General features: G+C 47.0%; 1 protein-coding gene across 6 annotated transcripts in view; it reads right to left on the bottom strand.

The window, feature by feature from the left end:
- FOXN3 (forkhead box N3) overlaps window positions 1-27,815 on the bottom strand; it is a 448,976-nt gene that overhangs the window by 318,834 nt on the left and 102,327 nt on the right. For all 6 annotated transcript variants that reach the window (NM_001206687.2, XM_005212146.5, XM_024997328.2 and 3 more), the window contains one exon: window positions 10,361-10,476. The gene's annotated coding sequence lies outside the window, so the exon portion shown is untranslated. The remainder of the gene's footprint in view (window positions 1-10,360; window positions 10,477-27,815) is intronic.

Below are 27,815 nucleotides of genomic sequence, written 5' to 3' on the forward strand. Positions count from 1 at the left end.
TAGTTACCTTAGAGGACCCAGTGGAGCAGTCTAGAAAGCATCCAGTCCTCACCCAGAGCTCAGCATCGCCCAGTTTTCTTGCAGTTCACCCGAGACTGATTCACAAGAGAAGCTGTCCATTCACAGATCCAACTACCCACAGAGAACATCTATTAAATTCTAATTGGCAAGTAATCTCGACCTTCCAGTAGCTCCTGCAACCCATTCCCTGCCTCGATTTTTGCACCTGGAAAAAAAAATATGCTTTCTCTCTGGGGTAATGACAGCCTCTGGTATTCAAGGAAAAAAGGTCAAAGACAGTGAGGTCTCCGCAGCTCCCGGCAAGGATAAAGACATGCGAAGAAGTGGACTGAACTGACCTGCCGTAAGATGTGCTCACTTCACAAGCCCACCCTCTCCTAGCGTCTGAGTGTCGGTTAAAAGTCCAGCCACTGAGAGGCAGGGACTGGGCTTGGGCATGCGTCCTGCCCTCTGCAGAGCGCCTTCCCTTCCTTCACCATGAGCCGCCATATTAACGAGGGCAACTGGGACACCATTCTCTTTCAAAGGGTATCAGCTTCAAAACAGATCTCCTCTCAGACTCTGGGAGACGGCCTGCTCTGAGTCATAATTATTCCTTTGAACCTAACTCTCTACTATTAAACCAAAAACCTCTCACCTGAGTTATGTGGCTTTCATCACTGATGGAGATATGGTGGTTTAGTTGCTCAGTCGTGTCCGACTCTTGCGACCCCATGGACTGTAGCCCACCAGGCTCCTGTGCCCATGGGATTCTCCAGGAAAGAATACTGGAGTGGGTTGCCATTTCCTTCCCCAGGGGATCTTCCTGACCCAGGAATCGAACCCGGGTCTCCTGCATTGCAGGCAGCTTTGAGATGAGCACAAGTCTGAGTTTGAGCTCAGACGACTCTGTCCCTGGTCAACACCCAAATATCCATTTGGGGAGTTCACACACATATACCAGAGGGAGAGTAAAATAAATGTGGACAAATAAGTGTCCACTATAGGGAAAAAGCACAACACGGCACTTTGGGCCAGGAAGTAACGGCCCACTCTCTGCCTTTGCAGGGGCAATATTGTCTGCCAGATTTCCACAAGGAGACAAAGGTGTGACTGTGCATTCTTTAATTTTTAACTTTCATCATGTTTTGCCCACACCACACCGCATGCAAGATCTTCCTTCCCCAACCAGGGACTGAACTCACACCCCCAGCAGTGGAAGCGTGGAGTCCCAAGCACTGGATCACCAGGCAAGTTCCAGACTATGCTACTCTTAAGCCAGAGTGCTGCGGACACATGCCTAATCATCGTTCCAGAGGCCTTTATTTTCTCCTCCTTGAATGACAGAGAAGTCGTAACTGCTGCTACGTTTCTAACACTTGCCCACCTCCTGTTAATAAGGAGGATAAGCCGGAGGCTGTGCACCTCCAGAAAACAGCAGAGGAGCCAGAAAGGAGGAGAAGGGGGTGAGGAGGGACCCAGGGAAGACAGGACGGCAGAAGCCAAGGCAAGGAGGTTCCCAGATCGTGATTCTGCACCACGACGAGATTCCAAAAATGGTTTCAGGAGAGGCGTAGGTTGCCAACTTTTACTTTTCCTAGTAGAGGATACTGAAGGCACTCTCCTGCGCTTGTTTTTCTCTTTGCCTTGGGCTGGGGAGCAGCTCATCTTTGAACTCTCATTTGTACTTATCTGTCTGTCGCCCCACCCGACCCCGCAGGCCCCTCAGAGTCCACCCCGGAGGAGCCCTGGTGTTCGGGGACCACTGAAATAGACAGACTGGACCCCAAATCCGAGGATTATCACCGACTTCCTCACCTCACTTGAGAACCGTTCACATTTCCTTATCTCCCTTCTGAGAACTTCTGTGAAACCCCTTTTCTAAGGTGATATAACTATATGGCCATCTCAAAAAAAGAAAAATCAACACATTTTACATTGGATTCCTTTCACTCCTTGATAAGGAAGGGGGATGTGTGCTTCTAATGGAAATGAATTCTAACAAACGGATGCATTCACCCTTTCAGCCCAGGGGCCCGACCCCACGGTGGCCAAGAACACAAGTGTGAAGGACACGAACACCTCCTTTTGCAGGCGGACAGAAGGAGCAAGGACCAAAGGGTTCCATCTATTCTTCTTGACATAAACCTACTCTTCCCCTGGCCAAGATCGCGGTTCTGAAGGCAACCAACGGGCAAGGGCTTTCCGCAGCAGCTAAAGATGTAGACCAGCTTAATCTCTGATTCTTGCAAAACAAGGACCATACGAGTTAACGTGGCCCGCTCAGGGCCTTTGCGTAAAAATCTTGCTCATCCCTTGAGACTAGAGTTCTGTATTCGGCCTCTCCCTTCTTGGCAAACAGACTGCCCGAGGCCTTCAGCCTCAAGAACTGTTTGGTGGGACCTCCCTGGTGGTACAGGAGATAACAATCTGTCTGCCAATGCAGGGGACACGGGTTCAATCCCGGGTCAGGGAAGATTCCACATGCCATGTAGCAATGAAGCCCGTGCTCCGCAACTACCAAAGCCCTTGGCACCTACAGCCTGTGCTCCACAGCGAGAGAAGCACCACAGTGAGGAGTCCCTGCGCTGCAGCGAAGACTCAGAGCAACATATGTCGATAAATTATTTTTTAAAACATAACTGTTTGTTGAATGAATGAATGAGTTCTCATACTGAGCCTGCTATCTTTCATTACAGAGAAACAAATGATTTAGAAATCTTTTCGATTCATTCTCATTAACGAGTGGATTTTAATCTCATTACCAGTTATCAGTCAAAACCATAATTCTTGAGTCAGAACAATTATCATCATTTAAGAGCTATCATAAAATGAGTGTTTACTGCCTGCCAAGCACTGGTCCAAATATTTAACTTTCATTTATTTTTTTATTTTTAATTGCAGTGTAGTTGACACACAACATTATATTAGTTTCAGGGAACAGTATTCCAACAATGGAATACATTATGAAAGGCTGACCAGGACACGTCCAGTAACCCTTTGTCAGCACGCAAATCACTACAGTATTACCAACTGTTCCTTGTGCTGTATATGACGTTCCCATGATTTTACAGCTAGAAGTCTTCCTCTCTTAATTCCCTTCCCTTATTTCACCCAACCATCCTCCCCCGTGCCAAATATTTTATAAGAATTATTTTATTTAATTCGCACTCCAACTCTATAAGGTAAATATCACTATCCCCATTTTACAGATGGGCAAATGCAGGCTCAGATACCTGCCATTATTTTCTAGGAATCCACAGCTCAGAAATCTATACCCGAAGTCATTCAGCCGGAAAGAGGCAGGACAGGAGTCTGAAACTCTGGCGATACTCTTGTCCCTGACATCCCCCTGGGGCCCTCGGGGCCCTTCACCAAAAGTACCCCGACCAGAAGCCGCGCTTTCACAGGACACTCACTCTAACAGCACTGCTGAAAGGCCCGGCCATCCGCTCTTCCCTAGAAGCCCGCGGCCTTCTCACTGCCTTCTGAAGTCCTGCTCAGGCCTCCCGCCGGCTCTCAGGAGCCCTGATATCAGCCCTCGGGCCTCCGTCCCACAGCCGCCATTCTGTCCAATCAGACAAGGCCATTTCTCTGAGGATGGTCAGTGCCATTCCAACAGGCTTTACAAGGGACCAAAACCCTGACCTTGCTGTAAAATGAAGTACGCCCTCCAAAGTTCACAAATCTCTTTCATCAGCTTTGGTTCGTGATGACGAGACAAACAGTCGTGGGGAAGCTATTCCCTCCCCACCCTGCCGCCAAAGTCCGGCTGCTGGCCTTCCTGGGAGGCTTCTGCGGCCCCTCGGTCTATAAGCAGAACACAAACTCTTCTTTCCTCACAAAAATGAGTGTGACAACCAAGTGACACAGTAAAAATATTTTGAGAAAACAATTAATGCCTCCCACAACGAAGGTCTTAATATCATACCTTTTCCAAAGGTTCTGGCAAATTCTAACGGGCATTTATTTACAAGGCCAAAGCACAGATCCAGAAACCCTCTCAGTTACCTATATGGGGATTTAAGGAAACGTTTCTGGGAAACACCTCAGAGCCATTACCAAGAGCGCTAAGTGGGCAGCCATAGGAGAACTCCCGAGCAGGTGGATGAATCAGTCTTTGGGAGAGTTTTCTGTTTGGTTTATTAACATTCGGGACCCCTTTACGACTCAAGCATAACTTCCCCTGACATGAAAGTGACTGGGCACTGAGATTAATTGCCCAGTTTTTAATTACAGTTGGCCTCTTGGCCCCCCATGTTGTAAGTACCCTGTCTCTCGGGGCACTTTGACAACAAGTGATCTGTCGTTGGCTATTCGGAAAGAGCTTTGGTGTCTGAGCAGTTTATGATTATAAAATAAAGGGTTCTAGCCTTCTAAGAATCTAACACCCTCTTTGCGTGGCCCACAAATGCCTCAAATAATGAGACCATCACAGGAAAACACGCTGAACTGAGTTGCTCGACTGTCTGCACACCCTCTAACCTGTCGAGCTGTCTCTGCCTCTTCTGCCCTTAGACGCCATGTTGAACATGGATTTCTTTTTCCCTTTCTGGAGTCTCTTATTTTCTCCATTGTATTCATTTGGAGGGGGAAAAAAAAATAATCTCATAAATGTCATTTCCTATTCCAAGCAATTTGCTATAGGCAAGTACACCATTACTTTGTACAAATAAATTTACATAAATCATTATTAGAATGTTTTATCTTAGCAACATTATTTGGTTCCCAGAGCACAAATTAAATGCATGCTTAAAGCAGAATATTTTAAAGTTACTCCTATACTGTTTATGAGACGGGATTAGAAATTTCCACCTAATTCCTCTTTCATAATGGAATTCCTTTAGTGTTCTTTGGACATTTAGAAAGCACATGTATAGCTGTCTGGGGGTGGGGTGGGGTTTCTGGAAGCCAGCAATGCAATAGATGATTCTGATACAGCTGGCCCACTTTTCAGAGTCTGTTCCCTTTGATTCTGCAGGGTCGGTTTTCAACAATCAGTGATTCGGAATGCCAGGGGCCAGGGAAATGGACACCATCTCCTGATTAGATGGGTTTTTATCCAGTATTATTCTGCAAGCACACTGGTCTTCAGTTGTGGTTTGACTTTCTTTTTTCTAATAAATAGATTTGTAAATAGACTTGCTGAAAATGGAGCTGGCTTTGGACTCGGTATTTGCATTGGGAAGATGCCTGTTTGGATCAACTGCACCACACATGGCAAGTCTTCACTGGCTCAACTTCTACTCCACCCAAGATTTCAAAATAAAATCTTTTCTCCCTCTATATAAAGGCAGTGCCCATTTTGAAAACATGCTGCCGTTGTCAACATCAGGGAAGAGAGTGAAGAGGGACAGAATAACGGGAGCGGAATTCGCCAGCCCTGGCCCCACTATCTGCTGGTTCTAGAGAAGGCCTTCGTGACTTCATGGCTCATCTTCTCATCGGGGTCCTAAAGGACTGGGCTCACCGCTCAGGGCGGAAACCTTCTCCCAGTGTGTGGTCTGGGAACAGACTCCAAAGCCAGTGTCAGGGAAGTGGGGCCCCACGTGGTCGAGGACACAACCCTCGTGAGGGATGAGGGAGGCAGTCATGTGGAATTTGCTTAACACAGACTGGGGTGCAGAGCAGAGCAGTGCGACTCGCTAGCTGTGATGATGCGGAATTTAAACCTTCCTGTGCCTGTTACCTCATCTTAAAATGAAATTACTTGCACCTACTTCACAAGTTTGTTTGGGCTATTAAATGAAACCAGGAAGGCAAAAGCGTAGAACAGTGTGACTCTTAAAAGAGGCTCAGTAAACAGTAGCTGACATTAATCTCCAAGGATGACCAGTGGGGTCAAGCTGGGGCGTCATATCTACGTACTGTCCATACCAGCATATTTCCGGGTGTGAAGGGAACAGCTGTATCATAATACGCTGGGTCAATGGCAAACGCTATGATACCTTCAGGCGTGCTGGGGCGTGTGTGACTATTCCAGCTCCAGTCCTTCACAATTCAAAACCCGGTGAAGAAGTAAGGTAGCAATTACAGTCTACATATTTTACAACTTGCGATACCTTTTACAGCTCTTTCATAAACTGTTTAATTTGAGCCTTTCATAAACGGTGTGAAAAGTATAGGTCTTAGTTAATTAGCCTTTAATGAAGGGCAGACAAAAGACAGATAAAGTTTGAGCTTTCCCACAGTGACCCAGTGTTGCAGGGGCAGGCAGGACCCTGAGCATCCTTCTTGCTCCTCCCTCCTTCCCAGTCTCCTAGCAACGAGAATCATGTGACTAGTTCTGGCCAATGGACTATCAATGTGGAACTGGTCTGAGTCATTCCTGGTCTAAGCCACCTAAGAATGGGTGTGTGTTCTCAACTCTTTTTTCACATATCGCAGCAACCAGGAAGCAACATTTTGAGACGTAGGTGTCACAAGATGGGGGAGACAGGAAACCTCAGAAGCTGGAGGCAGCAAAGCCACATCAGTGCAATCCAATTCTGGCTGAGTGAGAAATAAACTCTTATTGCACGAAGCCCCAAAATTGGGGGTGTACTCTTTACCCTAGTATACGACATAGCCTACCTTGGCTCAGCAAGTTAGCAGGACTAGAACCCACATCTCCAGCTTTCACCAGTTTTCACTCAACAGTATCATAAAATCCCACCAGACTGGGACAATATTGCCAAGATTAAATGCCATAGCTTACTCACGGCAAATCTTCAATGCTTACTCAAAATGTTTATCTGGTTTAAAGTAAAATAGTTCATACTCGGTGCCAAGTGAAAAAAGTTTCAAAATGCAGGGTATATTTTAATTTGGTGTTTATTTGTTCCAACATCTATATTAACCCAAGAAGTCTGGACGCCTCATTTTAAAGATAACCCTAATAATTAGGTTGTTGAAATGAAATGGCTTTGGTGTCAAATCTAGCTTCAATTGAAAGTTAAACAGATGAACAGAAAGATCCGACAGAGGATGACCACCTCTCTGCCTCAGTCTAGAGACTCCTCTCTTCCTCTCTAGCTTATTCGAATCCTGCTCACCCTTCCACCCTATGTTCTTTTGTTTCTTTTGGATTTCTTTTGGTGAGGACCATTTGGAAGGCCATTACTGCATCTGTTACAACACTGTTTGCATTTTATGTTTTGGGCTGCGAGGCATGCGGGATCTAGTTCCCTGACCAGGGATCAAACCCTGCATTGGAGGGTGAAGTCTTAACCACCAGACCAACAGGGAAGCCCCCATATTTTCTCTATGAAGGAAAAAGGTCTACACCTCAAATTTTGCAAACAATGGTTATGCAACTGCCTAGTCCAGAGAATGGCAATTTTTCTCTGTAACGGGTCAGAAAGTAAATTCTTTATGGTTTCTGACCCATCTATTCAACTCTGCCCTTGTAATGGAAAAGATAATATGGAAATGAATAAGCATGGCTATGTTCCAAAATCAGACTGATTATATTATTTGCAGCTAAAGATGGAGAAGCTCATCTTTGAAATATCAATAACCTCAGATGTGCAGATGACACCACCCTTATGGCAGAAAGTGAAGAAGAACTAAAGAGCCTCTTGATGAAAGTGAAAGAGGAGAGTGAAAAAGTTGGCTTAAAGCTCGACATTCAGAAAACTAAGATCACGGCATCCGGTCCCATCACTTCATGGCAAATAGATGGGGAAACAATGGAAGCAGTGACAGACTTAATTTTGAGGGGCTCCAAAATCACTGCAGATGATGACTGCAGCCATGAAATTCAAAGACGCCTGCTCCTTGGAAGAAAAGCTATGACCAACCTAGACAGCATATTAAAATGCAGAGACATTACTTTGCCAACAAGGTCCATCTAGTCAAGGCTCTGGTTTTTCCAGTAGTCATGTATGGATGTGAGAGTTGGACTATAAAGAAAGCTGAACGCCAAAGAATTGATGCTTTTGAACTGTGGTGTTGGAGAAGACTCTTTAGAGTCCCTGCACTACAAGGAGATCCAACAAGTCCATCCTAAAGGAGATCAGTCCTGAGTGTTCATTGGAAGGACTGATGCTGATGCTGAAACTCCAATACTTTGACCACCTGTTGTGAAGAACTGACTCATATGGAAAAGACTCTGATGCTGGGAAAGATTGAAGGTGGGAGGAGAAGGGGACGACAGAGGATGAGATGGTTGGATGGCATCACCAACTCCATGGACATGAGTTTGAGCAAGCTCTGGGAGCTGGTGATGGACAGGGAGGCCTGGAGTGCTGCAGTCCGTGGGGTCGCAAAGAGTCAGACACGACTGAGCGACTGAACTGAAGTCACTGTGTTCCAATAAAGCTGAATTTGCACGTGTGCCTAATCATTCAGTTGTGACTCTTTGCAACTCCATGGACTGTAGCCCACCAGGCTCTTCTGTCCATGGGATTCTCCAGGCAAGAATACTGGAGCGGGTTGCCATTCCCTTCTCCGGAGGATCTTCCTGACTCAGGGATCAAACCCACGTCTTCTGCGTTGGCAGGAGAATTCTTTACCACTACTGCCACATGTGAAGTCCCCAAAACTTAACTGAGGGACATTGAAATTTGAATTCTATATCATTTCTATGAAGAAAAAAATGCTAGTCTTCTTTAAATTTTTTCCAGTCATCTAAAAGTGTGAAAACTATGTCGGCTTGTCTACCCCCAACAACAAGGAATGAGTCACACCAGCCTGGCGGGCCCTTGTTGACCCACCCAGGCTTAGAAGAGGCAGAGCAACAACAGGTTAAGCAACTGCTTTCATGGGAGGAGAAGAGAAATTCTGCTGTTCCAGTTCTTCCACTTCCTGGAGGCTGGGGACGCAGAGCCCTGAGTCCAAGAAGGCCAGAGCTCCTGCGTCTGCCCGGCACTGGGTCTCATGGAGCATGGTGTGGCAGGGTGAGTGTGGCCAGGCAGAGCTGCTGGGACGAACAGCAGCCTCAGGAGAACCTCAAGCCCCGGAAAGCGGCCACTGCTGGATTCAAAAGAGCTGAGGGTGGGCGAGGTCCACTGGGCCATCACAAAATGAGCCAGCCCACTGGGCTCCCACCCCTGACTGTGGCTGCAGCTTCAGTCCCGAGGCCCTCCCCATATCCTGGGTTTCAGAACTCTTGGTACACTCTTGGCATCAACTTACAGACTCCTGCTTCTTCCCACCCTTCCCTTCCATTCCACTTCTCAGCTCCGAATCAGCTCCTTGGAATCACCAGGCTCCGACCTCACAGGGCACTTGGCTCATCCCAGGGCCCCGTGAAGCCACGCCTGCCAGTCCAAGCATGGAGGGGAGAGGGCAGGTGTAGACGGCAGACAGTCAGCAGACAAGCAGAGGCCAGGTGTGGACAAGCCCAAAGAGGCAGAAGGCTGGCCAGGGAGCAGGGTGACCAGGGTCCCCTGGAGGCAGCTGTCAGCCAAAGCAGCTCTAAGGGGCAGGCAGGGTTTCCCCGGAGGAACCTTAAAGAGACAAGGCCCAGTGTGGGAGCCTGGTTCTGGCTGGGTCAGAAGCTCAGGGTCCTCCAAGACCCATCTGGTCCAGGCGTCAGGCCCTCCCTGGCCGGGCTCACTCCCACCACCGCAATCAGGCCAGGCAGATCCTCTTCCCTCCGGCAGAATGACCCCAGTGACACGGCCCGCCGGAGGCCCTCCGTCCTCCATGAATTCTAAGTATCTCAGTCCCAGTCCTCCGAGTCTTCTCGTTCCCTGAACCAGAGAACCACCCCCGCACACAGCCCCAGCCAGCAGCTGAGCACCCTCTGCCACTGTCTCACCAGCGAGTCTAGGCTCTTTGGCTTAAGTGTGAGCTGCCTGAGGATATACCTTATATTTTTATACATCCTATAGTTTTTTATCCCCATCTGTCCCAAGCACACAAAACAGATACTTAACAATATTTATGAAACCCAATTCAAAGATTCAATGTAAGGAAGATTACTATAATTCAGGTGAAACACAGCATTGGGTTGGCCAAAAAGTTTGTCCCTTAAGATCTGCTGGAAAAACTCAAATGAACTTTTTGGCCTATCCAATATTATGAGAAAGAAAATGATTTAGAGAAACCATGTACAGGAGAAGCTAGTTTCTACACGAAAATCCCCAGCGATGCTCCTACGGCTTTGTGTGTCTACGACACACACCGAAGTTTTAAATAAAGACGTCATTCAACATTCTTATTATCTTAATGCCTAAACTGATTGACCACACTGTCAGTTTGATCAGCTGCATATATTGATCATTAAGAAGATAGGGAAGAAGAGGGAGAGAATATCAATTGCTGGAAAAGCAATCAATCTGGCATCTGCATTTAAATATTGCTTTGGTATTTCATCTATTCAGTGCAGTCTCCATGAGGCGTAAACGAGCTGGGGAAGGCACAGCGTGGTTACCTGAGTCAGAATGGGTCCAGGAAACCACAGTCAGCATTGCTCCAGTCACAGAAAGGACAGAGAGGCCTCCATGATCACAAGAACGCTGGTCTTCCAGGAGATGGTGCGTCTAGTGGCTGGTGGAGAGGAGCAGAAGGAAGATGGGATTAGAGCAGAGGAGAACGAACCCTCTCAACCACAGAGGACGTCATCTCTAGCTACCTCTCTAAAGCACGACACACTTCAGTGAAGAAGTCAATTGCAACTGCACCTCTTTATCTCTTGGAAAGTTATTGAAGCATCAAGTCTTTCATGATGGAGTATTCTTGAAACTGCCTCATGGGGCATAAAAGAACCCAGAGATTTAAAAATACATGCCATAGACACTGTGAGGTCATCTTATTTTACTATAGCTGCCATTGAGACATTTGTGAGATCATTTTATTTTACTACAGCTGCCACTGAAATACTCATCTATATAAAGGAAAAACATCAGAGTGCCAACAAGCATTCAGGGCCAGTGTTCCACCACACGAACCCAACCTTGATCCTCCGGGTAGACCAGGTGGACAGGCTGCAAAGTCAATGGCTCTTTAGTCTGTTGTTGTCAAATAAAATTATTCTGGCTCTGTTTCTGGAGAAAAAGATCCCATCAAGCTAAAGCTCACATGTGGGCTGCAAGTCTGGAGGCTACAGTCAACCAATAATCTTACAGAATAGAAAAGCTGGTACATGAGATGCGTGCATGCTCAGTCGCTTCAGTTGTGTCCGACTCTTTTGTGACCCCGTGGACTGCAGCCCACCAGGCTCTCCTGTTCATGGGGATTCTCCAGGCAAGAATACTGGAGTGGGTTGCCATGCCCTCCTCCAGGGATCTTCCCAACCCAGGGACTGAACCTGGGTCTCCTGCATCTCTTGCATTGCAGGCAGATTCTTTATTGTTGAGCCATCAGGGAAGTCCAGTAGCATAATAATTTCTGGTGGAAGATATTTTTTCGGCCTACACCTCAAGGAAGAGACAGCAATGACTCTCTCATGAAAAGAATGAGGGAGTTTCCCTGGGGGTCCAGTGGTTAAGACTCCATGCCACCAGTGCAGAGGGCACAGGTTCCGTCCCTGGTCAAGGAACACACCTCCTGGTGCAGCCAAAAGATAAGATTCCAAAAAGATACTTTTAAAAAAAGGAAAAGAAAAGAATGGTATGAGCCTACGAGCCTAGAGTGAGAATGTTAGGAAATAAATTCATTCCGTCAGTGGATCTCAAACAGTGGCCCCTGAAAGGGCACCAGCAGTATCATTCTGACAGCCTGTTGGAATTGCAAATTCTCGGTCCCGCCCACCAGGCACTGAATCTGCATATCGGGAGGTGGGTCCCAGGGATCTGCTTTAACAAGCCATCCAAGGGGGACGCTGATACATCTCGAATCATTAATTTATCTACCCATCCAAAGACACTGAGTCTGTTGTTGCAAAAGAAAATTATCCTACTCCAGAGGGGCTTCCCTGGTGGTCCAGCTGCTAAGACCCCTGTTTCCAGTCCAGGGCGCCAGAGTGCACTTGCTGGTCAGGGAGCCAGATCCCCTGCTGGAACTGAAGATCCCGCGACCACAATGAAGGCCGAGGCAGCTAAGTGAGTATTTATTTTTCTTAAAGCACCCTGCTCTAATGCACCTTAAGCTTCAATTAAGGACAAAGTACTAGGCTAGGGGTGAGGAAGGGAGGAGGGGTCAGAGAGAGGATGATGAAATCCCTGCCTTGGAGAAATGTCCTGTCTTCTGTGGGAGATAAGACAGGTATTTGTTACCGTTTAAATCACTAAGTCGAGTCCAACTCTCTTGTAACCCCATGGACTGTGACCCCGCAGGTTCCTCAGTCCATGTCGGAAGACCCCCTGGAGAAGGACATGGCAACCCACTCCAGTACTCTTGCCTGGAGAATCCCATGGACAGAGGAGCCTGGTGGGCTACAGTCCATGGGGTCGCAAAGAGTGAGACACGACTTAGCGACTGGAGCAGCAACAACTAGAACAGAAGACGGACACACCGGCAACTCAGATAGAGTTCAACTGTGTTATTTCCTCTAACAAATAATCAGACGGTTACAAAGGAGACCTCTGGGGTGGGGAAGCAGGTAAGGAAAAGCATCAGGACAGTGGTAAGGGGTCTTAAGATCCAGACAGGATTTTTACAGGAGGGAACAGGCAACAGCTGAAGCAAAAGCCCAGAGGTGAGAAGGCGAGAGAGCTGTTCAGATGCACGGAGGAGTCAGATCTGACCAAAAGTGAGCAGCTTGCAGGTGACCTGGGTGAGAGAGGGTCACAGCCAAGCAGACAAGTCACCAAGAAGGCAAGAGAGCTGTTCAGATGCACGGAGGAGCCAGGTCTGACCAAAAAGTGAGCAGCTTTCAGGTGACCTGGGTGAGACAAGGTCACGGCCAAGCAGACAAGTCACGGCAAGGGGCTGACCGCATCTCCTCCTTGCATGAAGACCACCCAGGGGCACCTGCTGTGTGCGCAGAAGCTGATGTCGGATAAACCAGGAGACTGAATTAGTTCTGAGTCCAGTCTGGTTTTTCTGTACTTTTAGGACTGCTTTTTCTAGAGGGGAGCATCTCAGCTGCTTCAAGGATGAACTATGAAAGGTGTGCCCTGGAGGAAGACCCAAAAGAAAATTTTAAAGTAGGGTAAGAACCTGGATACCACAGTCCCCTCAAGACATTTGCAAAGGGGCAATTTTGTTACCACACCTAAAACACTCGAGGGCACGGATGCTTTTAGTTTATAAAATAACTCCAGTGGAGAGGGACGTGCTTTAGGCAAAAGGATCAGATAAACCAGGGACTGGGGGTAAGGGGTACAGGGGTGTCAAAAGGTGCAGTTAAAAGTAAGCCTTGGAGATACTGTGTACAGCAGGGTGACTATAGTTAAGAAGACCGCACTGCACATATGAAGGCTGCCAACAGTAGATCTTAAAAGTTCTCATCACGCGAAATAAAAAATTGTAAAGGTGGTGGATGTCAACTCAACTTACTGCAATCATTTCGCAATGTATACAAATACCGAATCGTCATACGCCTGAAACTACTATCATTTTATGCCAATCACACCTCAATTTAAAAAATTAAAATACGCCCAGGGGCTTCCATGTTGGCCCAGTGGTTAAGAATCCATCTTCCAATGCAGGGGATGAGGGTTCAATACCTGGTCGGGGAACTAAGATCCCTTGCGCCGCAGGGCAACTAAGTCCGTGCCCTGCCACTGAGCCCGCCAGGCCCAGAGCCCACGCGCCACCCCCAGAGAGAAGCCCAAGCCCCGCAACAGAAGCCTCCCGCGTGCCAAAACCAAGACCAGACGCAGCCAAATAAATAAATATTTTAAAAAAATGTTAGCTGCAAGTACCGTCATTAAAACAAACAAACAAAAAAACCATGCCCCTGAAAGGTAAACCAATACTCAACACCTCCAATTAGAGAGAAAAGGAAAACTACTTTTCATGATCAAGCACGGGTGACTTTGGCTTCCAGAAGACTGACATAAACAGCAGGCTTTATTTCCTGGTGCTGCTAGATGAGTGACGGAGAACTGAAAATGCTTTTGATGTCATGCAAGGCTCTGATGGAAACCAGGCTGGAATCAGAATCGGCTGCTTCATAAACCTCAGTTTTTCATCCATCAAGAATTAGAGACACTGACTTGCCTCACCTTCTTTGAAATTTAAATAAGAAAATAGACAAGAAGTTGCTATGAAAATTATTAAGTGCAGTATTACACAGGGGTATATTTTTATTGTACGTATAATTATACTCGCTGAGACATTTGAGTACCAATCAATATGTGTTACTGTTTTGGCCTTGGAAAATATAAAAGTAAAATGTTTCTTATGCCCTTCAGACTCTCCTTTTAAATATTTGCAGACAGAGCAAAGTCCTAAGGCACAAACTTGGCATCAACCAAACCGTCTTCCCAAAAGATATTTCAAGGTAAATTTTTCACTTCTAAATTTTTAAAGTAAATTTTTCACTTCTAAATTTTTTTTTAACTTTTATTCCTCTGACCACGATAGAGCATCCAGATATCTTTCAGCAGCTCCTGGTGAGCACGACTCAGTCTGCAGCAACACAGACATATGATGGAGATAATTTATCATCTCTGCAGTAGTTTAGTCCCAGATGGACCATTTACTAATTTATTTCCATATGTAACTGGCAGAGAGATTAATCAGGCTTCCAACTCAGAAATCTGAATTGTGCTTTATTCCCTTAACAGGCTAACTCTGGGCCAGAGGAAGTACACGTTTACATAGAAAACCAAGAGTTCTCTTAAAAAGGCTGTTGACCTCGGACACAGGCCTTTAAACACACACACACGCACACATCAGCCTGCTCCTTGTGTCAACTTGGAGGGCTGGTTCTTTCTTTAGACACTAATGGGCTTCCCACAGGAGCTGCGTCTGAGAGAACCGCAGGCAGAAGCGATGCCAGATCAGGCCCGGGTGCAGCCACAGCCCTGTATGCAAGCTCTGGGTCTCGAATTTCTGAAACTGAAGAGACCTTTTTGCCATGGTGCTACGCCCAGCTGGCCTGCAGTGCAGCACCCGGGCCCTGGAAAGTATGTGCTTTCTTTTTTCCACTCTTTTTAAGGGTCTGAACTTGACGGAATCCAGAAGTTCCTGTAGCTGCAGCAAGCGATGGCGAATGAACTGTTAGCATTGCTCTCCATCCCCCTGAGCTCAACTCTCAGTCTACTTTTGTTTTTAATTCTATCCTGGTGATATCATAAGGCCAGCCGGTCCGGCTTGGGGCAGAAAGGAATTGACTGGGTTGGTCTTCAGTGCAATCCAATGCCACCGCTCGGGAGGCAGGGCCGCGGAGGGAGGGGTCAGCTGGGTCTACTCGCCTGGGTGGCTGATCAGCCGTGCGCCTTGGGAGAAGTCACAGTTTTCTCCTCTGTAACATGAGTTTAACTCCCTGAGGTTCCTTCTGGCTCTAAAATCTTTGATTCCATGAAGGTAAAAAAAAAATTATCAGCCATCCACCTGGTTTCTGTGTTTGGATGATGCCGAACAGCCAAAAGCTTGGAAGCATCTGCAAGTGGCTGAATTAGTCCTGATGCTTGGTGCTGTGACAGACACAGATGTAGGAATCTCAATGTCCAACAGACTGTCTGAGCAGAAGACAGTGGTCAGCGTCTCGAGCCTTCATTGTTCGGTGATGCGTATCTTTGCGAGTGTTTAAGGATTCAGTGAAATACAAGTTTGAAATACTGTTCTAGATCTGGCCAAAGCTACAGAAGTACCTAAATCAGGTCCTGTGTCTTTGATATATTTACATCACAATTAAGAAAAGATACAACTCATCCTAATATAGTGAAATAAGTGCTACAATTTGAAGCCCAACTGTTATGGACACATGATGGAAAGGATGGAAAAGTCATCCCAATGAGGGTGAGGCGGGGGGTGGGGGGGGATCCGAAAGGTTTTCTGGAGGAATTCAAGCTGGGAGGGTGGGAGGAAAGAAATCTGGGCAGAGGCAGCAGCAAGAGCAGAGGCCTAGCGATGTACCACCCCACCCCCCAGGGCCAAGATACACTATTTATTACCCTGGGACAGGCCCCCAGGAGCCCGAGAAAGAGACCGAGACACAGGGAAGGCTGGAAGGGACTGAGGCTGGACACCAGCCTGGGGACTGGCTCTCAGCCCGTGAGCAGTGAGAGCCGTCAGTAACTGCGAGGCGGTGGAGGCTCCCAGTGAGCTGTGCCCGAGCAGTTTATTCTGGCAATTCTGTTACCATTTACCATTGGTAACACTAAGAGCAGTCTGTACTTTCGTTTTTCTGTTATTTATTTCATGCTGCCACTATTTGGGAATCCCTCAAATTCCCTTTTTTCCAAATCAATTTCCTGGCCCTCCAAATGGAAGCAATGGAGTTTCCTACAGTGCTGCCAGGGTTTTACATTTGAATAGCTGCTGCGGCCTGGGGCTCTCCGTTTAGGTTTCTCTGTTTTTCTATTCTTAGGAAAGAGTTAACGAAACATGGCCTAGACTGGTGTTTTTTGGAGTTTTTTTTTATACTGGAAAATATTTGGGGATGATGAAAAAAAAAAAAAGAACTATACAAATGTCTCAACTGTTGGAAGGGCTTGCACTCCTCAAACAGACAAAAGTTGAACTGTCATCCAAAGTAGTTCACGAGGGGATTTCCCTGGCGGTCCACTGGTTAAGACTTCACCTTCCAGATGAAGGGGTTCAGGTTTGATTCCAGATTGGGGAGCTAAGATTGCACATGTCTTGTGGCCAAAAAACCAGAACATAAACAACAGAAGTAACTGCGCAACAGATTAAATAAAGACTTTCAAACGATCCCCATCAAAAAAAAAAACTTTAAAGAAAAGAAAACAACGCAGTTCATTGGCACTTCTTTGATTTCTAGTTTTAGAGCTTCAGGTTAATGAACCCAAGGTTTCCAGGGCTCCTCAAATGTAACAGCGGAACATCAAGTAAACCCTCACACCAACGGCATTTGACTCCTCTGCCTCGGGAAGCGCCAAGCACAGGTGCCTTCATGCACCTTATTTATTTATCTTTTTTATGTGGACCATTTGTACAGTCTTTATTGAATCTTGAGCTTCCCTGATAGCTCAGTTGGTAAAGAATCCACCTGCAATGCAGGAGACGTCGGTTCAATCCCTGGGTTGGGAAGATCCCCTGTAGAAGGCCTAGGCTACCCACTCCAGTATTTTTGAGCTTCCCTTGTGGCTTAGCTGGTAAAGAATCTGCCCGCAATGGGGAAGACCTGGGTTCGATCCCTGAGTGGGGAAGATCCCCTGGAGAAGGGAAATGCTACCCACTCCAGTCTTCTGGCCTGGAGAATTCCATGGACGACAGTCCATGTTGTCGAAAAGAGCTGGACACCACTTCGCTTTCAGTTACTGAATCTTAGCTTCCCACCCAGAATCAAACCTGCATCTCCTGCGATGGAGGGCCAGGCCTTAGTCACTGGACTGCTAAGGAAGTCCCTGGATCACCTTATTCAGAAGAAAAGTGAAGCTGCTCAGCGTGTCCGACTCTTTGCAGCCCCGTGGACTGCAGCCCACCAGGCTCCATCATCCATGGAATTTTCCAGGCAAGAATACTGGAGTGGGCTGCCATTGCCTTCTCTGTGGGATCTTCCCCACCCAGGGATCGAACCCGGGTCTCCTGCATTGCGGGCAGATGCTTTACGGTCTGAGCCACCAGGGAAGCCCCAAAGAAAGGCAAGTCGTATCTCCCCACTAGGTGTCAGACACCCTAGGGTTCCATCCCTGATTTATACTCCACAGTCTCTCCCAGCCCCCTGCATGCCCCGGTGGGCAGGAAGCTCCGGAACGCCATCACCCCCATGGGTGCTCCCTTTTCACTGAACCAAACATTCACGGTGAAGAAGAATGTGCGGCAGATGCCGGGGCCAGTTCCCTGTGCCCACATGAGACAGTCCCACAGATCCAAGAGCTCTGTTTCTCATACCACTTTTTGTAAAAGTCCACCTATGGTCAGAAAATAAATCCTCCTCAAATGGATAGATTAGCTTAAATTTCCATGCCATTTTACATTTTCTCTCCTGATACATGAATCATAAAACTGTAAGGTAAATGCAGGCTTACACTGAATAATGGGCATAAATAAAAATATTTTGACTTGAAAAACAGTATAAATTGAACTACCACGTACTTGAAAGCTCCCGCAATCATAATGTGCACATCAAAACCCATTAACCTAATACCTAGGCTGCTATTCAAAAGCAGAGGTCTAGCCTGTAAATAAATACCCATTTGAACACTTCTCCTAAATTACTGTACAATTTGATTGCAAAGTCACACACTTACAAAGTCTATCATCTTTACTTGGTTGCTCTCTAACCAACACTCAAGTCTTATCAGGCTACAATGTGGCAACATAATAGAAACACACAGAACCGTAAAACGGTACCAAAAAGTAGCAGCGAATGTCAAAGACAAACCAGGGTCATTCTGGCAAGAAGGGAGATATTTACATAAGCTTTCAGAAAGACAATGGAGCCCCACTTTCTCTTTAACTGTATGCCCAGTCAACCTCTCTGCTCCTCACCTGATCACTTTTATAAAAAAGCAATTTTTGCAAATTTCCATTCAAACACCTTAGTTGCTGTAAACTCAGCAGCAGTCAGATTCCGGTGCACACTGACTTGCTTTAAGACTCAGCTATTTTCAACCAAAGCTTTCATTATTTACCCATCACTACCCCTCCTCCAACAAACCAGCTTCACTGGCAACCTCCTTCTTAAATATGTCATTTGCCAAGGCCATTTTCTTACCTTTGGAACTCACTCACATTGGTTTCATTCGATGACACTCACCCAAGCAAGGACAATTGTTTGACTGGAATCTTGCAACTTTCAACTTTGCCCAGATTTTGCGGTCGTGAGGAAAGGGGACGCCGAAATCCCCAAAACATCGTTTAGCTGAGCTAATATACATCTGAATCCGAGCCGTATTTTAAATTCCTTTACACTTACTTAATATAGTGCGTGCTGCCTGTCCACTGATGCGATATCAGAAACCTGCAAGCTACTATTTCTGCAACTGTGTCACTGTGGATAGTCTGAAACATGTACGTAGCTGTTGCCATGGAAACAAACACAGCTAGGGTAGAGTGCCACGCTGCGTTAATTCCTTCACCCGTGAACCCCAGGGGAATGCTAACATTCATCTTCTTTCTCCTTCAGTCTCACACTGCTTTAATATTTTTTTTTTTAGCATTATCAAATGATGTACTAAATACACAGGGTACACCTGAAAATACGGGTGGCTGAAATGAGAGCTGTGTGCCGACCGAGCCTGCTGGGGGTCTGTGTAAGGTGGTGCAAATATGCATGGATCCTTTCTTAAACTTCTCCTGGGAGAAACGGAGAAGTTTGTTTCTTTCTTTTAAACGGGGGTGGCACAGCACAAAAAAAAGGTGAGCCATCTCATCTCACCTAAGAACAGTTACCAACACACTCCGATGAAGATGCTAGCAGAAATGTGCCAGAGCAATTCTACGAGAGGCAAAGAAGGGTTCTGCAAACTTTCCAAAGTGAATCCAAGCCGAGAGTGGCTCTCCCCTCTGACTGGAGCTGTATCAGCAGGCTGTAAATACAACTGTCTTAATCAGGCAAAGCATAAACCCCAACAAGGGTTTCACGTGTCCCCAGGCGCTCTTTGTCCCTAAACCCATGGAAGAACGTATTACAATGAGTAAGTGACTAACCAGATGGAAATCTGCCATCATTCAGAAAGAAATGTGATTTTCCTGAAATCTGAACATTCTTGTATTTGCATTGAGTTCAAATCTTTGCCCTTATCAAATGTTTGCATCGGTGAAGAAAAAGTCAAATTCTTTCATTACCCCTAAAAGCCAAAATGTGTAGACACTGTCTTGCTGGGCCATCTTCCCATTCTTCAAACCGGTAGCCCACTGTAAATATTGGGGCTACTCATCACAGTCAACAAAAGTAACGAAATCTTCATTACAGCCTATCCCTCAGGCTAGTTAATAACAGTCAATCTAGATGAAAATGGCCATACTTTAGATCTGCATGCTTATGTGCTTCACTGGAATACAATTTTCACACCAAACAATCAACCGTAGGCTTTGAAAGTACAGATCCGTGACTCTGAACTGGCATGCGTTAAAGAAACCGGTACTTTATTTGCAGAGGCCAATGGCACCCACTCCAGCACTCTCGCCTGGAGAATCCCATGGACGGAGGGGCCTGGTGGGCTGCAGTCCATGGGGTCGAGAAGAGTCGGACATGACTGAGCGACTTCACTTTCACTTTTCACTTTCATGCACTGGAGAAGGAAATGGCAGCCCACTCCAGTGTTCTTGCCTGGAGAATCCCAGGGACGGGGGAGCCTGGTGGGCTGCCGTCTATGGGGTCGCACAGAGTCGGACGCCACTGAAGTGCATAGCATAGCATGGCAAAATTATCCTACAAAAGATCAGCAAAGCTTCACTATTATTTTCCTAAATGGAATCATTCTTGGCTACATGCTATAATAATAATGATCAACTCATCCATAAGACAAGGCAAAACAGAAAATAGATATGCCTACTGGTGAAAGGACTCGGTCACTTTTTTAAAGCAATGTCAAGAAGATGTTAGGGTCGTGCCGCATAAAGCCTAGTCTGAGTATCAGCAGGGCAGGTGGCGATGACTTTATTTTTTTTAATTTTTACTGGATTATAGTTGCTTTCCAATGTTGTGTTAGTTCCTTCTGTACAGCACAAAAAAAAAGGTGAGCCATCTCTTCTCACCTAAGAACAGTTACCGACACACTCCGATGTTGACACATCTTACCTATGTGTCTAGGTAGACACATAGATCGCCTCCTTTTTGGAGTTCCCTCCCACTCAGGTCACCGGAGAGCACGGAGTAGGGTCCCCTGAGCTCACAGCAGGCCCCCATCGTCACCGGCTCACACACAGTGTCAGCAGCGAGGGACACGTCAGCCCCGACCTCCCGACTCATCTCAGCCCGCACAGACCCGCCGGGGGGTCCACACGTTTGTTCCCTACGTCGGTGTCCCTATTTCTGTTTTGAAACTAAGATCATCAAAACCACTTTTCTAGATTCCTCATACGAGCGTTAATACACAATCTTTGTTTTTCTGATTTACTTCACAACAGTCTCCAGGTCCGTTCACGTCTCTACAAGGGCCCGGTCAGTACTTACAAACTTAAGGAGCATGGTCAAAGTGATAAAACCGGATTTTCCTTATGTTTACTTCACCCTTCTCGATATTTGTTGAACACTATAAAGGACGTTCACACAGGTCATCTCATTTGACTTTGACAAGATTAGCGTGGGTAGCCGTTCCCTTCTCCAGGGGATCTTCCCGACCCAGGGATCAACCCCAGGTCTCCTGCATTGCAGGCGGATTCTTTCCTGTCTGAGCCACCAGAGGAGCCCTTCATAAAGCACTATGATAAGATTCCACTATGAATTACTTTGGCAACTACCAGCAAGCTCATCTCCTGTGGGAGAGCTCTGAGTCCCCCAAGCCAGGGACTGGCCTGGAGTCACACATTATTCAGAGGCATGACTCTGCCTTCTGGTAACTGATTCCCTGCTCCACACCGCCTCCAGGTGTGCTCACAAAAGCAGGGGTTGTAAAGGACTTAGAATGCCTTAGCAACAATAATCTACAGACTTGATGATACAGACTTAACTATAGCAACAATACTTATCAGAGGACAGACACTAAGTCCTAGAGGAATTGCTGTGAGGCTCCATTATGGCCAGTGTTTAAGGTCAGGCAATGGTCCTCAGCCCTCACCTGCCCGAATGTCTCCACGGGTGGAAGGGGATGGGTCAGCAGCGGCCCCCAAAGCACACCCTCTCCACCCGCCCCATCCCTGACCCCCCTTCCTGCCCAAGCGTCCCACCCTCAGTCCTGGCCGCTCCTCAGAGGGGGCTTTGGAGGGGAAAAAGGTGGTCGGGGGCTCCTTGGGCTTTGGAGGAGATGGAGTTTGGGAGCATCAGGAAGCAGCAATACAGTGGTGAGCTGTTCTAGCCTCCTGGGATGGTTGATGTTTTAGCTTTTTTGGCGTTCTGTGATGATTCATTTTTCAGCCTTTTTTAATAACCACCTATGATGGTTAATTGTTTGACTGGGCCACAGGGTACCCCAAGACTTGGTTAAACGTGATGCCGGGTGTGTCTGAGGACGTTTCTGGATGAGACTCGCCTCGGTGGACAGAGTGAAGTCAGCCGTCCTCCCCGGCGCGGGGGAACCCATCCCATCCCATGGGGACCCACCCCAGGCACCGGAGGCCGGAAAAGAATAAACGTCTTGCGGGGGAGAATCCGCTCCTTCTGCCTGTTTTCAAACTGGGACTTTCTCGCCTGCACTTACACTGGAGCTTAGACCAACTTTCCTGGTCCTCAGGCAACCCATTTCCTGTAGGAACTAATTCCTTAAGATAAAGATATATATAGGGACTTCCCGGGCGGGCCAGTGGTTAAGACTTCACCTTCCATTGCAGAGGGTGGGTTCGATCCCTCACTGGGAAGCTAAGATCCAATATGCCTGGCGGCCAAAAAAACCAAAACATAAAACAGAGGCAATGTTATAACAGATTCAGTAAAGACTTTAAAAATGGTCCACACACACACACTGTTGGCTCTGTTTCTCTGGAAAGTCCTAACACATTTCCTCAAAGAAGGAAGCCATTCTGGACCAGAAGCCTCCAGATCGTCAAAAGCTGATTTCACGGTGATCTGGGCTATTCTCAACCTCCTACCCACACCACCCTGAATATCGAGAATGAACTGCATTGGGTTGGCTGCGTTTCGGTGCAGGAGGTGAACTCATTTCTGGGGAGTGAATTCTTCCAGGCCATGGCACCCATTCTAGGTTAGCCTGGGGAGCTTGTCAAACAGCAGAAGGCACCCTTACAAGCAGCCTTTTGGGAGGCACCTCCTGGAGGGCAGGGGAATCGAGTGCCTTCCAGTGGACGCTCCCGTTCGAGAGCCAATGGTTTGGTCCCTTTTAATGAAAACCTCTCTGAAGTGGATTGTACGAGAGGACAATGAATGTGGCAAAGTGCATAGCCTGCTATAAACAGTTTTCATGACTTGGCCGGCATTACGCACATTATAAGACAGAGGTGCCCTCAGAAGCCACAGAATTTCGAGGCAAGAGGGGAGGACAGGGCCGCAGAAAGGACAGGCCCCGCCCGCCACTTCAGTGCTCTAAGCCTGTATTACCTGTGAGTTCCCGCTGGCCTCCGCTTCCCTCCCTGACTGTCGGGGACCAACCAGCCTCTGAACACACACAGTGGCCTGGCTCAGACGGCACCCGCCCTGTTTTGATTCACATCTAATATGCCAGGAGTTGGGAAACCACATAACAGAGTTGATTAGACTTTAGTCTGAAATAAAATGAAAACAGGCCCGAGAAAGTGTCTCTGAGCACAAAAGTGTCCGCTGTTGGATGCCCTTGACCGTAGATCAACCAGCCTAAAGCCAGTCACCTAATGAGCAATTTGCCTATCTCTTAAAACATTTTTGTCTGTTTTTACATGCCAGTGTCCTTTGCTTTTTTTTTTTTGCCATCTCTTTGGCATTATAAGGTGTTTAGCATCAAGTGCACACCCAGCTAGTTTTTAAATTTTAGTTTATGTTTCATTTTAATTTTTAACTTAAATACTTTTTTGGAGAGAGAGGCAATGAATGCAAAAAACAATCCACCTGAACTGAGTTTCTGGTGAACTGGTGCTTTGAGGGATTTTCACTTCTAATTTTCTTTTTTTTTTTTTAGAATTCAAAAATCTGCCTGACGACACCTGTGGTTCAGCCAGACCAGAATGCACACGCGGCCTGCTACCTGGGCCCCTTTTTCTTCTCTTTGCGTTGGACTCTCTGCACAGCTGAGTTTCCAGCCTTCACAGGAGGGAAGGAATTTGGTATTGCTTGGCTTTGTTTTTTCCCACCATGAATGTAATTTATGGGCACTCCTGAGCTCAGCTCAGCTCGTGGGTCTCAGCTAGAGCAGAGCTCACGGTCTGCTCACTCAGGCCAGGAGCCTCTGTTGTACGTTTTAAAGCAGTTAGCACAGACCACAGATGAGGTAGGAGGCACCCACGACCTCCGGCATCAAAGCAACACAAAGACGGGGGAGTCTGAGGATCACTCATCTGACAACCCAATTCTTTTTTTCTTGATGCTGCTTTTTTTAAAAAAGAAATTATTTTATTCAAGTATAGTTGATGTTGTATTAATTTCTGCTGTACAGCAAAGGGATTCAGTTATCAGTTCAGTTCAGTGGCTCAGTCGTGTCTGACTCTCTGCGACCCCATGGACTGCAGCAGGCCTCCCTGTCTGTCACCAACTCCTGGAGCTTGCTCAAACTCATGTCCATGGAGTCAGTGACGCCATCCAACCATCTCATCCTCTGTCGAGGATTCAGTGATATATATTCATATTCTTTTCCATTCTGATTTAATGGCAGGATACTGAATACAGCTCCCTGTCTGATACAGCAGGCCCTCGCTTTTCTCTACTCTGTATACCGCGGTCTGCACCTGCTGACTCCAAACTCCTGACCCTTCCCTCGCCCACCCTCCCTCCCCTTGGGCATCCACAAATCTGTTCTCTGTGTCTGCCAGTCTGGCTGGCAGATAAGTTCATTTGTGACAGTCCAACTCTTAACACAAGGAGGAGTGGGGGGAGGCCCAAGGTCGAGATAGACCCAGTATGACTGGGACGGATGGTACCAGCCCCGTTCAAGAGGAGGGGTCACGTGCCTTGCTGCAGCCTACTCCAAGCGCCCTGTGAGAGGGAAACCGAAGACCGGGCCTGCCTTTCAGGCCAGAAGCCAAGCTGACCCAGGAGGTCGGGCACAAGGAGCCAGTGAGTGACCAGACAGCCAGGGCTGCACAGTGGGGCAGGCGAGAACCAGGGCGGTCCCTGGACTCTCCCAGTGTCCCCCTGGGGTTCTATCTACACAGACATTGCCCCTCTGGGTAGAGCCCCCGAGTCACCGTGCAGAAAGCAAGATCCCGCCCAGCCTGGCACCCTGGCTGGAGCTGCAACAGTGCCAGCCAGCGAGTGTGGGTCTCCTTCTCCCTCGAGCAGCTGCTCTGCCATTTGTCACGCAGGAAGTGGGGAGTTCTGGGGCAACCTCTTGGAGAAGAGAAATGGACCAGGAAGGTCTCACTCTCGAGATGCTCACTTGGGGGACTTCCCTGGTGGTCTAGTGGTTAAGAATCTCCCTGCCAATACAGAGGATATAGGTTCGACCCGGTAGATCCCATGTGCCCGGGGGCAATCAAACCTGCCTGCAGCAACTACTGAAGCCCGTGTTCTAGAGCCCGAGCTCTGCAACAAGAGAGGCCACCGAAAGGAGAAGCTGACCCACCACAGTTAGAGAGGAACCCCCGATCGCCGCACGCAGAGCAAGCCCTCACGCAGCAGTGAAGACCCGGTGCAGACAAATAAATGAATTAATTTAAAAAAATAGTTGTCCACTTGGATGCTGAGACAGGGTTTGGGAAGAAAATTCTCCTGGGAACGGAAACTTTTCCTTCTCATCCTCAAACGGTCATCGGGACATTTGCTTTAAATGTCTCCCGTTGGGAACAGAGCAGTCGGGGGTCCTCAGTGTGTGCGAATCTCCTCCATGGACGAAGAGGAGCTCAACTCATGTGCCCTCCATGGGCTCAGGTCCGCTGACACCTAGCCATTGGGGCAGCTGTAAAATGTCTTATTCTCCTTCCTCAATCTGGGATGCAATGAATCACACCCGAGTGGTTTACCTTAATCCTCCCTACTTAAGTGAAAAATTTTGACATAATAAGTCACTAATAGTGCACATAATCAGAGCGGGAACCACTTCTACTGGAACATTTTGGGGTCCGTTTTACTTGCAATCAAATAATACTCCCTTAAATAAAAACATGTTTTTGTTTTTAATTCCCACAAAACAGCCTGAGACGGTGGGCAGCCTGGTGGCAGGACAGGGAGTGAGTGGGCTGTCGTTGGGCAGCTGATACCCTGAAGGCAGGGACCCAGAACTTCTCGGTCTCATCACTCTGCTCTCTTGCTGTGTGTTTCCTACAACTGCATGGGCTAATTAGCTTACTACCACGTTCTTCTCCCCGCCTTAATCAGAAGCCAGAAGGAAAGAGAACTCAAAAGGTTCGCTCCTCCTCCCTAACGGCAAAGTTCAGAGGGTGTTTTCATCGTTCCCACGTTCATTCACCAGCCAGAACTCGGTCATGTGGCCATCCTAGCCGACGGTGTTCAGCTAACGCTCTGGGGTTCTGCTGTTGAAAGCAAAAAAGCGGGAATGGATACTGGTGAACAGTACCCACCAGGACTTTTGGGTTTAAAGACACTAAACAGATGAATGGACACAAATATATATTAGTAAAAGTTTACAAACACGCACGGAAATGATCAGCACCAAATCCAAGACGGTGGTTACACGGGGAACAAGGGCGGGCTGGGTCCTGGGTCTATAAGCGTGTCTGTCGTGTCCTGTTTTTACATATTTGAAGCAACAATGGCACAATGCTGAGCCCTGCCAAAGATGGGTAACAGTTACATGGGTGTCTCAGCTTTTTATGTTAGAAATAAATTATAATGAAATCTACAAAATTTAAGAAAGCTTCCCTGGTGGTTCAGTTGGTAAAGAATCCACCTGTAATGCAGGAGATCTGGGTTTGATCCCCAGGTGAGGAATATCCCCTGAAGAAGAAAATGGCAACCCACTCCAGTGTTCTTGCCTAGAAAATCCCATGGACAGAGGAGCCTGGTGGGCAACACTCGATGGGGTCAAAGAGAGTCGGACCCAACTGAGCAACTAAACCAGCATCACTACAAAATTTAGCCTTGTCTCAACAACCCGACTGCAACTCAGCTCATAACTGAATCATATTTCATCATATTCATTTCATAGTATCATAGTATCATCATATTCATTTCACAGTATCACAATATGAAATGAATCATATTCATTTCATAGTTCTAAAAAAGCACATTTTTCTACATGTGAACTCTGAAATGACTACATCTCATTATATTAGGCAGCATTTTCTCTTAGTAGGGTATAAAGTCCTACCTGACAATGAATAGTAACGGAGATTTGAAGATGTCTAACATATAAATTCTACGGCATGTGGACTGCGGTGCATTTTAACAGGTTTGACAGCGGGGGTGGGGGTCGTTTCCACAAGCAGACGTAGCCAAGCTCACGAGCCTCGTCGGCCCCGCGCCGGAGCTCTCTCCGTTGGGTGGTTTTCTGATCCACGAGCCAGTGCTCTTTCCCGCGATAGTGCCTCTGACGCTGATGAAAGTTATGCAAAACTCATACACTGGACTCATTTTCCCTGCGACTAGCCTGCGATAAAATCCTTCCTTTATTAAACCGCTCGAGAATCTCCTACCTGGTAAACAACAGAAGTATAAACGGCACCTACAACTGAAACTCTTCGAAATGGGAGAAACCAGAATCAGGTAACTGCTGGACCAAAATTTTGGACAGGCCGAGAGGACACAGCCATCTGAGGGTAGCAAAGGCTTCTCCTTCGACCCAGAGTGAGCTCCATGCACCAGACCTACAGAGGTGATGGGCAAGCCCACCGTGGTCCCGCTGCCTTTGATATGTGCTACAGTAGATGTGTCTTGTAGAAAATCAGTGAAGGATACACAGGCAACATTGTTCCTGCCAACATTATCAAGATACAAATATAAAAACAAAAACTAAAAAAAAGTTTTTTAAAGATGCAAATAAACCAAAATGGAGGGAAAATAAATTCGTACAGCTCGTTTATTTGAACACAGAAAAATAAATCACCAATTTCTTTCCTAATTTATGAAAGTTTTCTTCATTTCTCACATTCAGTTAGTACACAGTTGGCATTTTCAAAATTCAAACCTGATGTGAAGCACACTGGAAGACATGTGAGTGAAAAAA

This window comes from Bos taurus, chromosome 10, assembly GCF_002263795.3.
Source record: "Bos taurus isolate L1 Dominette 01449 registration number 42190680 breed Hereford chromosome 10, ARS-UCD2.0, whole genome shotgun sequence".
Taxonomy (NCBI): domain Eukaryota; kingdom Metazoa; phylum Chordata; class Mammalia; order Artiodactyla; family Bovidae; genus Bos; species Bos taurus.